General features: G+C 37.2%; 1 protein-coding gene across 30 annotated transcripts in view; it reads right to left on the reverse strand.

The window, feature by feature from the left end:
* IKZF1 (IKAROS family zinc finger 1) overlaps positions 1–13383 on the reverse strand; it is a 104498-nt gene that overhangs the window by 75417 nt on the left and 15698 nt on the right. For 4 of the 30 annotated variants that reach the window (XM_086895572.1, XM_086895509.1, XM_086894815.1 and 1 more), the window contains one exon: positions 13189–13264. The exons of the other annotated variants lie outside the window; for them this stretch is intronic. The gene's annotated coding sequence lies outside the window, so the exon portion shown is untranslated. The remainder of the gene's footprint in view (positions 1–13188; positions 13265–13383) is intronic. 30 annotated transcript variants of the gene reach the window in all.

Genomic DNA, 13383 nt, shown 5'->3' on the forward strand with positions numbered 1-13383 from the left:
AACAGGTAAATACTTCTAGGAGGAATTTTGAGTATTTCTCACTGCATATATTATATAATCAGTCTACCGTCTCTTGATAGGCATCAGCTGAGTTTAATGAAAACTATTGTTTATCTCAAGGGAGGTGAACAATTATTCTTTTTTTCTGGTTCTCTAACTCCTTCTTCCCTTTAGAGACTAATATTTGACTAGAAAAATAATCATTAAGAGAGCTTATACTGTTAGATGGAGATCTAGCCCAGTTACCTGACTTAATGACACATACATCCAGTAATATGTATATATTGATGCCTTGAAGTGAATACCAGGATGTTTTGTCCTGCAAGGTAAATATTGATCAACATGTACAGTGTATTATTCCTTTGGATCAATATGCCTGTTTCTTCTTAAATCAATAAGTACTTATTCTTACATAGAGGAAAAGTTTGTCTCATAATTGGAAAAAAATTGGTATATAGTAAATGAGAACATTTTTCTTGCTTAGCTCCAACAGTTGTAGAGCTCAAGGTTCTTAAAATAAAAAAAAAAAGGCAGAGTGAACATGTAAAATGCTGCATAGGAGGTTCAAAAAATACTATCACTCACATCTGCTGAACCAGTATAATACACACCCACATATATGACCCAGTTTTGCAGTCAGAGAACAATGGTGCTTGCTGAACTCAGCTGAAGCAGTCAATATACCACATTAATTTCTCTGCTTTTTTGTTATTTTTAAATTCTTGGGCTATTTCACTGTGTGTATGTTTAAACAACAGCTACAATTTTCCGGGGAATCCTGGGACGTGTTTCATGATCTTCAAGCTCTGTGTCCTAACTTTTGCTTGACATTGATAGTTGCAACGGATAGCCTGACTTTGAAATAAGAAAGAAGATGAGAATTTCAGAACCACAGCATTTTCAGAATATGCTTTTTCCTTTATTTTAGAAATACTTGTAGGAATCATTTACTACCAAAGTTTTTCCTGACTTTGTTGTTCTTGTGATTGCTGCTACAGGTTAATATTAGGTAAAAAAAAGAGTAAAATCAAAACTCTCCACTCCCAAACATAAATAGATTCCACACTTCAGTAAGGCAAAAAGGCAAACTAGCCAACTAGGAAAGTGCTAGATTGGTCTACTGTAAGTGAGATTTTTTTTTTCTTGTAGATCTCAGACTAAATAATGGTAATATTTCAAGGAAGAATTCATCAGGAAACAAAGTTAAGAATGCTATTTAAATACACAAAACTGAACAAATTAACCTCCTTTATGGGTATTCTCTCAGTGCCTTTCCTTCCATGAAAAATTCAGAACACCAAAAAATATCAGAAGCATTGTCATATTTGAAAAATTTAAGAATAGAAATGCTTTACAAAAATAAAAAAAAAGTAACTTCAGATTATTAACTACATTAAGGCAAAGCAAGAAAAAAAAATCATGAACATGCACTGTTTTTAATTTATCTTATGAGTAAATGCATAACAAAATAATGTAATAAAATGCTACTTTCATCCTCTAAAACATGGTAGTTAGGGTTCTCATTTCTCTCCTCCTGCAGAAATAGTTAAGCAAAGTCAGAACCTGTCTGTTGATCTTGGCTTTTGAGGAGGAACCTCTATTTTCAATCTCCAATATTGTCAGGTGAAAACATCTTCCAGTTCATCAGATACATGCATACCACTACATATTGACATTTGTATCCCTCAAGTGAGTTGAGATCTCAGTGTATTTTAAGTAGTTTTAATTGACTTCTCTCTGGAAAATTAAGGTACTCTTGTTAGGACTAGTTGCCACAAAGTTGCTATTTTGGCCAGGATGTAATTTTCAGACTGCCTAGAGGAAAGACGGTATATGGTGGCATGGGCTTCCAAAATTCAATTAGACCATTTGGGGAGACATAGTCTCCAAAAATATTTTTCCAGGGAATTGCTGAGTATAATGCACACCTTCCAGCACTTGCCCAACCCATTTTATACAATGGATTTCTGAGCTCTGTGTGAGACTGCTCAGGGCTAAGCAATCCACACACCCAGTCTCCCACCGACAAGGGAGATGGAGGTCAAGTATGGGGAAAGTTGGCTACTGCTGATGTAATGTAGGAAGAAGGACCTATCCAGCAGCCCCTAGTGTGAGTGGAAGAGGCACACGTCTGGCAGCCCTGAAGGTAAATCCAAAACACTGAGGGAATTGTGCTTTTTTTGATTATTCTGAGGCAACTGTAGCACTTGGTCACCACTATGTACAGCTGTTTGACCAACGTATTGCAAGCTGTGTGTGCACAAAAATACTTATTTTGCATCCATATATTAATAATTAAATATCAGATGGTTTAAATTTTACTTCACTGTAACTTTATTTATGTTCATAATTTGCAAAGGTGTGACCAATTGCAAATTTGCTTGGTGTGACCTCTACACTCCCAATAGAACACTTTTCTTCATGTCCTGGAACTTCCCTTCACCACTCCCACAGGCACAGGAATTTTGCAATTATTTTCCTCTAATTCTTCCAGTTTCCCCAGTAACTCTGTCCACCAAATCTTCCCTCAATCTCCCTCACACCCATTCTTACTCTCTTCATTAATTGTTCTAATCCATCTCCCCTGTTCCCATTCCACTTCTGCAGCAGGCTTTCCCATCCTTGACTTCCCTTGTTAGTTACCTCCTACATTTCCCCTTTGTATTTGAACACATTGACTGTACTGTCTGCAAGCACTGATAAGATTTCCTGTATTCCATTTCCACCCTAAGAGTGTCTAATCTAGTTTCTGCACCTTTTACTCCACTGAAATTGGGAACAGCTGAACTTGGTCAGATCAGAGGACCATCTAACCCAATATTCTTTCTTACACAGTAGCCAAGTTAGATGCCTGTGAAGTATAATCAGTATGGGCAGGAATATAGAGATATTCTTCTCACTACCCCCAGCTGTTTGGGTCAAAATCTCTAATGATCACTTTACAGCCAATTTAACAGCTAGAACTTGTTATTTTTCCCTTCTTGCCCTGTCTGCATTCTTTAACATTATCTCCCTTTGTCTTGATGGCTTCAAAACCAGTGCTGACTTTAGGTTCTCCTAGTTTCATTATGATCTTTGGAAATCCCTCCTGTTCTGTAACCTTTTTTTTTGGGAAGACTTCTGGGATCTGTCCTAGACCTCTTCATCCCAAAATCCTTCTCCAAAATAAGAAGATGTAAAGTGTTTTTCTAATTAAAGTTTTAGCTAGAAATTCCATACTGACTGGTTTCTGTAATTTTCTGTTCAAACTGAAAATTCAGCCTTCTCTAACATGCTGTTGAGAATATTTCTCTAAGCCCAAGTTCAGCAGTGCAAAACCAGATGTCACTTCTCTCCATTGGGTTCTGACCACTACCTCCTTCTGAATAACAGTATGCAAAATCAGTATCCTGCCTCTTTTCTCACTTTGTCACCCAAAACCCCCATCCTGAACTCGGACTCTCTCATGTTTTTCACATTCAGACCATTTCAAATACTTGAAAACTATTTCTATGCATCCAACAGTTATTAAGAGTTAACTCTGGGTTCTCATCCCCTTGTATCTTCGTGACTGCAATATTCTTTCTCATAAATTATTTTTTCATCATGACAAGCTCCAGTCATGATCATTCAGAATATGGATAGAGGGTTCATTATGTTTGCCTGCCCCTTTAACTGAATGGAATATTTTCCTAGATACCTTCATTCACAATTCATTCCATCACTAAAAAAAATTGAATCTGAGGGGGTTTTTTGAATCCTTTCTGACCTATAATCTTTATTGCCTATCAGAATGTAAGCTTTGATATTCAATAGGCCTTTGCAACTTGCCTCCACCACTGAGTAATTTCTTTTTCAAACAAGAATATTTGCTCTCACCCATGTTGCTCCTCACTGAGAACAGATCCCAATCTACCATTTCCTTTGTTGTTTTGAAGTTCGCATTCTTTGGCCTTGAGGAAACCAGAATTAAGGTTTCTTAAAGTTAAAAATAACCGTGTGTTTTTAACAGACATAGAAAGACTGACATTTATACTTGTAATATAGAGGGAAAGACTTCATGTGGACTACAAGATGGTTGTTTGAAGAATAAACTGAAGTTATTTCCAATCATAAGAAATCTATGAATATGAATACTTTCAACACCAGTGTAGCTTTACTTCTCTTTGTAAGATACTGATTATTTCCAACACTTATAGACGTAGAGTCATCATTTCAAAAGCCCTCAATACAGAACAGTAATGATAAATGCAACAACAACAACAAAAATCTTGATTTTGTATTTTTTCTTGTAATATGTAGATTACCTTCCCAAGAAAGTAAAATACTAAACATTTTATATTAGTATGAAACCAAATTATATGAGGTCCCCTTCCTTTTTTTTTTTTTTTTCAGTTGGTGAGGGTGCTGGTTAGCAGTCAGAAGGAGGATAAAGATCAAGGCAATCAAAAAAAAACCCAGGAATGATGGTAAACACTGATTGGGATAGAAGACAAAGCCTCCAGATCCTTGTCTTACCCCTGCAAGAATCATTTCAGTAGGATGAGAAAAGCCAATGCTGTCTTGATTAACTGAGAATTTTGAGGGGGTTGCTTTTCTTGAAGCACAAACAACAAAACACAAGATAGAGGAAATCATATCATCACCAGCATGAGCCTGTGGTTTGGAAAGATGAGCGGTTGGCTTCTGGCAGCTGCAAGGAATGATGGGGACTCAGATAGTGCCAGCCTGTCACATTTTCCATATGCTTTTTTGCAACACTTCCCCCCTGCCCCCTACCCCATATTTTAAAAATGCAGTAAGTATGCTGTCCAAGAAAAATGAATTACATAGCTATCCCCTCACTCAGCTATCAAATCCTTCTCCTCCAATCTACTAAATAAAGAGAGGGTCTGTTGCTTTCATGAAAAAAAAAAAAAAAGAAAAAAAAAGGTAAAATCGTTTTCATGCAAGCCCATACTAGAGAATCAGGAAGGTATTCATTTTATTTTGTGTATCTAGACAGTGATTTTAATGTTATGCAAATGGAGCAGGCAATTCCTAATCTATCCTGAAATGTATGTGTCAGAGCTCTTGTGTAGTGCAGGTTACTGATGATAAAAACAAGATGTGTTTTTATACAAGGAAGGCGCATGATTACCAGCTTTTGAATTTTTTCATTCATTACAAATTTAAAATAGGACAAGCCAGTGCAATGGAAACTGAGGGGTACCACCACAGAAAAAAACTAGTGTCTTTTCAGAGTCAAGTTTGACAAGCATTGTTTTCCTCTCTCCTTGAAACCAGAACAGCTAGACATAATAGCAGTCTCTTAGACTTTAAAACTGTTTAAGAAAAGCTTCTATTATTCCTTAGTGCACCAGTGTTCCTCATTTTTCTTTCTTTCTTTTTTTTATGTAAAAAGGAAACTTATCTCATCTAAAGAACATCTCCAAATACTCAGTGAGTTGAGGTTGTCATGATAAGGCAATCTTCACATCAGGAGGCTCTTTCAGAGAGGAAGAAGAAGCTCAGACACAGGCAGGGTCAAAGCCTCAGACCCAACTGTCAAGGAAGCTGATGCATAAAAGGTCTTAAACTGGCATTTATGTTGCTGTTATATGCTTAGATAACTTAGAACAATCCAGACTCAAATCAAGACTCCTTTCCCACCTCAATTTGGAAGCTCCTCAGTTTACATTTCCCCAGTTAAGCCAGCAGCTTGGGTTTTTTTCCCTGAGCCAGCAGTTAAAGCCCATGTACACACTGTGCATCCACAGAGATATCCCTCCTCTGCCTGAGCAAACTCAGATGAGCAAACTCAGATTTATTTGTGCACCCTGCTGGTTGAATCCCTACATCTACTGTGCACTCCTGTGGAATCAGGAAATGTGCTTGGCTACAGGACCTGGAGCCTCTTCCTCACTTGATTAAAATTATTAGGATTTAATAGGCAAGACAGAGACAGCATTACCCCAAATGGCCAATACACCAGCAGCTCAATCAAATGAACATGTTCTCTTACTACAAATACAAAGGCTCTTCTCTATTGGTAGATGGGAAACTTAAACTTTGGTCTCCTAGAGCTGTAACAGGGACAATCAGATAAAAGTCTGTGTGGGGAGAGCAGGAAGCAGGGTGAGAAGAGGAGCTTCTGCTGTGTTTTATCAGGAAAGAAAAGCAGACATTGTAGGTAAAACCAAACTATCAAAGTTGATTTCAGGGCTGTGACTATCAAATATCAAGCTGGGACTATCAGATATCAGGTTGTGTTTCCCAGCTGAAATGGATGAAGAAAAGGACCATAAGACAGCCATGAGCAGAGCTGAGTTGTTTCCCTCATCAGGCAATGACCTTGGTGGATTTGGTTTTCAAATGTTTAGCAACACTGCCCAGAACTGCCTGTGGCTTTTGTGCTCAAGTGACACTACAGCTCCTCCCTAAAACTAAGGTTGATTAACTTCTAAGTCTACTTAGAAAGCTTCTAAAGGACTCTGACAATATCAAAGACAATATAATGGTGTTTTTCTTACTCTTGGGAATTAGGCAGCACATCACAGAGACAATATTTGCCCTAAATGGCAGCAGTCTAGGGAACTTCTGAAATCATAATTTCTAATTCAACTCTGGAACATCTTTGTGTTGGAGAGAATATCCAAAAAGGCCAAAGAAGACCCAGGATTGAGATGTGGATATCAAATCTCATTTCTAAACACATGAAAAATATGCATTCAATTCCACCCTGCTTTGTCATGAGATAAACAGGCAGAAAATACATGGAAATATCAATATAGGCAAGACTTCACTTGGAAGTAATGCTAGTCGAAGGATTATCCTCTTGTAAGTATCAAAGGTAATTTAATTGTGTACAGTGCTTCTACTATATGGTACTGTATGTAACTATAAGCAGAGAAGATTTGATCGAAGTCATAAGGGATGGTGATCACCCACGGCTGACTAGAACCCAACCCAAGAAAAAACAGAGAAAAAACAAGCAGTAGGAATAAGGATCTGGAGCACAAAAACAAGGAAAACACCTCAATTTTTGCAAATTGCTTTATTATCTGACAAGTAGACAAGTTGGGTCTGCAGACCAGTCCTCAGTCAAATTCAGGTTTTTTTCTTTTTTTCCCTTTTTTCTTGTGAGTGAATGGAAATGTTAATTTTAAAATGGATTCTGTTTCTCATTTAAGTCATCTTGAACCATTAGTTTGCTTCAATCATCCTTCAAATCTAGGTTTAACTAGATTTATGCATCCAGTGTTTACCAAGAAATGGTAACTACCATAGAGTAAAATAATTCCATAGAAAAGGTTTTCATTAAAATCAGGGAACAGGTGGCTTCCCTTATACAGAAATACCTCACATTGACTAAAGTTTCCTGGCAAAACTGCACTGACTTTTGAAAAGATGCAAAGTTCATCATCCTAAAAATGACAAAGAAAACTTAAACATAAGCCCATGTTTGAAAATCAGTCTCATTAGACAATTTGTATTGCTATGTATGATGGCCAGTTTTAACCTCAAACCAGTTTTAAACTCAAAAACCTATAGAAAAGTTAAGGATAAAATAGGAAATCTGGAAAATTTTATTTACAGAGTAAGAGTAAAAATGTTGGTGAGCAGAAATCTGCAAAGCCTCACTAAAATCAGTTGGTGCTGAGCAAGGAATCTGTTGGTCCCATGTTATTACCAGAATGTATACTTCATTAGCCCAGTTACCAAAATCAAGTACACTACATGGCCAAATAGGGCTTTACTTGCACAAACACAGGGTCTTTGCTCTACTTATTTTCTGTGTTAGTGAAAAGACAGCCATCTGTCTTTTTGACCAGAGTGAGGGTTTCAGTCTCAGGACAAATAAGAAACTGTGCTAATATCTCTATGTAAACAAGGAGGCACCCTGATTATGTTGATCCTACTTTGAAAAATAGGGGCAAAGAGAAAAAACCAACCAACTTCCTCCACCCCTGACATTCAGATTTTATTGTAGAGAAAAAAGGAAGACCTTTTAATTTCCTCAGAATGATCATGACTATTTCAAAATTAACATTTAAAATATTTACTCAACATAACATCAACATTCATAATGTTTTAAACAAGCCTTATGCATGGCCAAATAATATGCAGATATTTGCAAAATTACTTGTCAACATTACCTCTGAGGTGTGTTTTAATGAAAATGTAAAATTTTTAAAAAAAATTGCTTTAATGCAAGCTTTCCAGTGCAGTCAATAATAAATGTAGCTGATCAAAAATATTAAATTTAAATTCAAATGAGCTGTAAATACACAGTATCTATCAGGAGTCTGTGGAAGTGATTTAGTAAAATAAGCAATATTCTGTTGCAATATGTTAAAAATTAGCTGTTTGAGGGAAGCTAAGGTGTCTGGATCCTGTTATATAGGCTGTACACCAGGGAAGGCTTTGTTTGTCTTATGGAGTCAATGGAGTTGTCAGAAATACAAGCATTTACCTAAGTAATTGCATAGGAGAAAACATGAAGAGTTTGGCTCATGTTAAAAATTAACATCTTGGCACATGTTAAAAAATATTCCCAATTAAAATGTTATTTAATAAACAGGCCCATTTTATTATTCTGTATTTAAAAAAATTAATAAGTGACTGATAAACAAGTAATTATGAGAGTAATAAAGCTCACCATTCTGATTAGGAAAAATAATCATTTCATGACCATCCAGTGATCCTTTTTCTACCACAGCTGTCAAAAGAGGCAGTATGCAACCATTTAGAGATGGTATAATAGTTGCTGTGCTTATGTTATACTGCTATTACATTTTATATCAATAAAATGCTTTCAAGCTCCTTCTTGGGATAATTATAGATCATCTTGCTTATACATTAACTGCTTATACATTAACTGCTCTTGAATCTTCCTTTTTCAGTCACAAATAAACTGATGCAATTTTGCTGCTGGGGTTGTGAAGCACAGCATGGATTTATAGCTTTCTGCCTCCTGTCAGCATTGCTCAAAACAGAGAACTCCTCGTCAGGCTGTGGGCAAAGTGCTTTGCCCCTGCTCTCTGACTCCAGCCAATAAAGTCTTGGTAGAAGGGTCCAAACTCATGAGATGCTGATCACCCACACTTCTCACTGCTGGCTGATGTAACTTGTCATCCCTGCAGGCACCCCTGAAATGCACTGTAACAGGCTGAGATAGGAAAAATTGGTGCAGGAAATAAAAAATTACAGAACAGATTCAATGTCTGGTAAATGAACAGATTTTCAACCTAGGCAGAGATTAGAGAGCAGGTAAATTATGTTCCTGCTCTTAATTCAAGACACTGTTTCCCCTTATTTTTTTCTATTCAGGGAAACATACACATGTAGTTGTCTGCAGATTTTCGCACATTTTAGGCAAAGGAAACCTTGTAGAGTGAGAAAATCCTATCTAGGCTTGGACTTCATCAGTTTTTTGGGAAGACTAACTTCACTCACAAAATAAATTGTTTCCCCAGCAATTTTTAAAATAGTGAGCCATCTGTCTTATCTGTGTACATTGGTGGAAAATAGCTAAGACATTGAGATGAGGAAATAGATTCCCCCTCAAAAACAGATTTTTTTTTTTTTTTGTTCTCCCCAAAGGAAATAGATGGCCCACAGAAATGTGGTATCAATTATTCTCTATTTTTCCCTTTCTTTTGCCAAAAAATGTAATTATGCTTTGTGATATAGCACAGGCGAGCTCCATGGACACTGAGCATTGATACTGTATTCCTATAGGGAAATTGTCACTGTCCTTCCCCAAGGCAGTGTCATGGAAACAAGATGTGTTGCAGTTGGAGGCTATTTTTCCAGTGTGGATAGTACAGTAGTCCCCAAAAGCCCCTTGCCAGCAGCAGAGTTCAGCTGGTAGCACATCAGGGGACTCCTCACAGAGGAAGATGGTACTGTGGTGTTTGGTGTGATAAACAGCAAAGGGAACGATTATGCTTTGTGAAGCAGAAGCCCAACTGGCTCTATTCCTTGATATTCACATCTTTGCATGGCATCAGCCAGAGAATTAAGAGATAAAGGCTGAATATTTATTGTCTCACTCCTCAAAGCTAGTATTTAAAAAAAAAACCAACAAAACAAAACATGCACAGGGCTTCATTTCAGCTGAGAACCATGAGAGCAATGAGTGATCCATACTTCTGGAAAAAGTTCAGTGAACACTCAGAGCAAGAGAGGATTGTTGGGAAGTGAATTTTTTTTTTAAAAACAAAGACTTAAAAGAACACAGGTGCAAACAAAGTAAAACTTCTGGAAATAATGTGTTGAAGGTTTAATCCTGCAGTTCTCAGTTCTAAACCATCTGGGCTAGTAGGAACAGGAAGGGAAAAAGGAAGTAAAAAGGTAGAAGGTGAAGTCATAAAATGCTATGTCATCTATTTTTATTTGATATACAAATAATAGCATCTATGTTTGGTTCAAAGCTAATTCGAAACTAGGATGCCATGTAAGGAAAGTTTGTTTTTCAGCTGAATCCAGAAGAAGATTATTAGTCCTGCTGCCACACTTTAAAGGGAGATGGCAAGTGTTTAAAAATTTGTTGTGAACTATTAGAAAAAGGGAAGAAATTCTTAACTATAAAATGCAGGAGGTGAATTCTTAGAACATGCAACCTCTTAACCAATGTCCTGATTCCCAGTATTAGATAGTATGTAGGAAGTGACTCTAAGATTATACCCATATGAAGGATTTTTTGTGTGTATTTAGTGCCCTACCTGTGTTCCCTCACTGTGTGCACTCTCAGTTCTGCCATTCTGAAAAAGTGGTGTGAAGATCATCAGCATAAGAAAGGAACAGCAAGATGCAAGAAACTGCAAGCTACCCACACTTTAAGAAACTTCACGTAGTTTTGGATGCATTTGAGAAGCATTATCCCTTAAAAGCAATTTAAGAAGGAACAATTTAAAAAAGAATTACCAAAATGCAATAGTTAATCTGGAGAAATGTAAACAGTACAGCACATCATATCCTGTGGGGTGGGCTGGAAAAACAAAAGTATCCAAATTCTTTCTCTTTGTTTTTGACAGTTTTCTTTTGAAGGAAAGATACTCCCAGTGAAAAATACAATCCCAAGCACCACTCCAGAAAGGATGAGTGCAGGTGTTCCATTTCTCACTCTGATGAGAGAACAGGACAAAAATAATATTCTCCCTTTTACAAGAGGATTGTTTGTTTCTACTTTTTTGCCATTGCAAACCTGAAAGACTGACATGCTTTCTTTGAGAATTTTTCATTTGAGAATTTTAATTATTGTTTAGAACATACTGTATTTTGCCAAGTAAGATTATAATAAGAAATTTAGATCCTATTTCCAAGAGCATCTTGGAAACTAAAGCAATTATTTCTCTAAATAGACTTCAGTTCTCAATTGCATACTAGCAGCAGCTGCTCACTGCTCACTACAATAGGTGTCCTAACCAAAGATCCATGCTTATACAGTACAAAATGGACAAGAGGGGTTCTTTTATTCAGGTCTCCTCTGTTCCCATCATTGCACTAGGCAATGATTTTATGGGGAAAAGCATAGGCAGCTAGAGACCTTCTCCTTTGCCTCCTTATTGCCATAGTGTTTCACACCCACTGAAGCACTAGATGTTCCAGATGAGACAGAAAACTCCAATGGAAAGAAATTTCTTGTTCTTCAGTCTCTGCTCTTAGACCAGATCATCCCAAACTCACACTTGCTACTTTGGGAACCAACACTGGATTCACACATGAAAGCTGCCCTGGTTGCAAAGGCTGGATGTACTTAAAAGGACATTTCTATCATCCATGTCCTCTTGACAATAATATCCCACAGTTAAGGCTCCATGTCTTGAACCACTGCAAATGTCATGTGCAGTAAGATTATGAATGGAATCCTGCAAATTTTACAAACATAAGGCAAGAAAACTGTTTCTTTATTTTGAATATTAAAATGCTTAATTAATTAAAAAACCAGCATAACCCTGGAAGGCATTTTGAGTGGTTTGGTAGTTCAACTGACACATGATATGATACTTTTATATGACGTCATCTATGGAATATAACTTTTTTCCCCCTGGGATTCTGTTTGGAAAAACAGTCAAGATCCTAAGTCCTTCTCCACATTCCCACACAAGTATTTCTCAGATCTAGTCACTTGCTTTGATAAGAAACATAAGGGACAAGGTGTGTCTTTATATCCATAAACAAAATAAAAGCATGGGCTTACCCTAGCAAGTGTATAGCTCAACTTCTCCCCGAAAGTAACTTAAAAGAAGGAGAATTTAGGGAATTAAGTAGAATACTGTATATGAGGTTATATTTAACTTCCATATACTAGCAATTCAGGATCCATTGCTGATTAATAGATACTCTATACACTATGGATGAAATATAGGTTTTCTTTGGCTATGGGTACATCAGCTTCTTGCTCAGCATAGTAATATCTAATATCTAGATATTAATTCTTTAAAACATTTTTACAAAAATTGTGGTCTTCAGCAGCTCAAGGCCTACTGGAAGTTAAATAACTGCCACAGCAGTTCTGCAGTGAATGTTTCCAGGATTCATGCCTGAAAAGCAGGATATCCTGTAACTGTGACCACTGCAGTGACCACTGGTAGAATCAGACATCTGAGAAATTCGGGATTTTGGGTTCGCTACCTTAACCTGAAACCCAAAGTTAAAAAAGCAGACTAGGTCCTTCTGTTAGATACCCGAGCATTTGCATGGATACCTACTCAGCATTGTTGGAGACACCAACAAGACTTCTCTTAAAGTCAAGTCATAGAAGAAACAGGCCTTACTCTGCAGAAAGTCCAGGTAACAATTTCATGTTTACAGGTCAAAAAATTGCAAAAAAAACCCTAAAAGCCACTGGCTTAGTCCAGACAAAAAAAAGAATCATTGGTAATAGAGCAAATGAATGTCAACAAATCCATGTGCAACAATCCCAGTTCAGTGTATTCATTGTGGAACAAATAATGACACGTGGAGGGAAAAATGCCTGGAAATAAGGCAGGAGTGGAAGTGGCAGAGAAATTCTAACTACTTCACAGTTTGCACTGGGGTCCCTACAGAATGAACTGTTAGAACTGAAAAGAAAATGCATCACTGAACTCAGAAAACTTTCATCAGACAGAAAATGTTGACATTGACTATGGACTTGCATTGACCTAAACCTTGCATTGACCTAAACCTACTAATTATTGAAAAGAAGTCACTGATTGTTCCAATTGGTGAGGTACTTACTTGTGTCTTCTCTCCTACCCCAAAGATGATGGCCAGTTGAGATGGGAGGATGTGATAATGAGCGTCTGCTGGGTGACTGAAAAAAAGATGGGGGAGGGATAGAGTCAGGTAATAATTTTGGAGGTCCTGCCCTCGGAAGTGATGATGCCAACAGGTTGGTACCTATGGGCAAGCTGTAAAGAAGTCTCTGTGCTG

Source organism: Cyanistes caeruleus, chromosome 1 (assembly GCF_971803275.1).
Source record: "Cyanistes caeruleus chromosome 1, bCyaCae1.hap1.1, whole genome shotgun sequence".
Lineage (NCBI taxonomy): Eukaryota > Metazoa > Chordata > Aves > Passeriformes > Paridae > Cyanistes > Cyanistes caeruleus.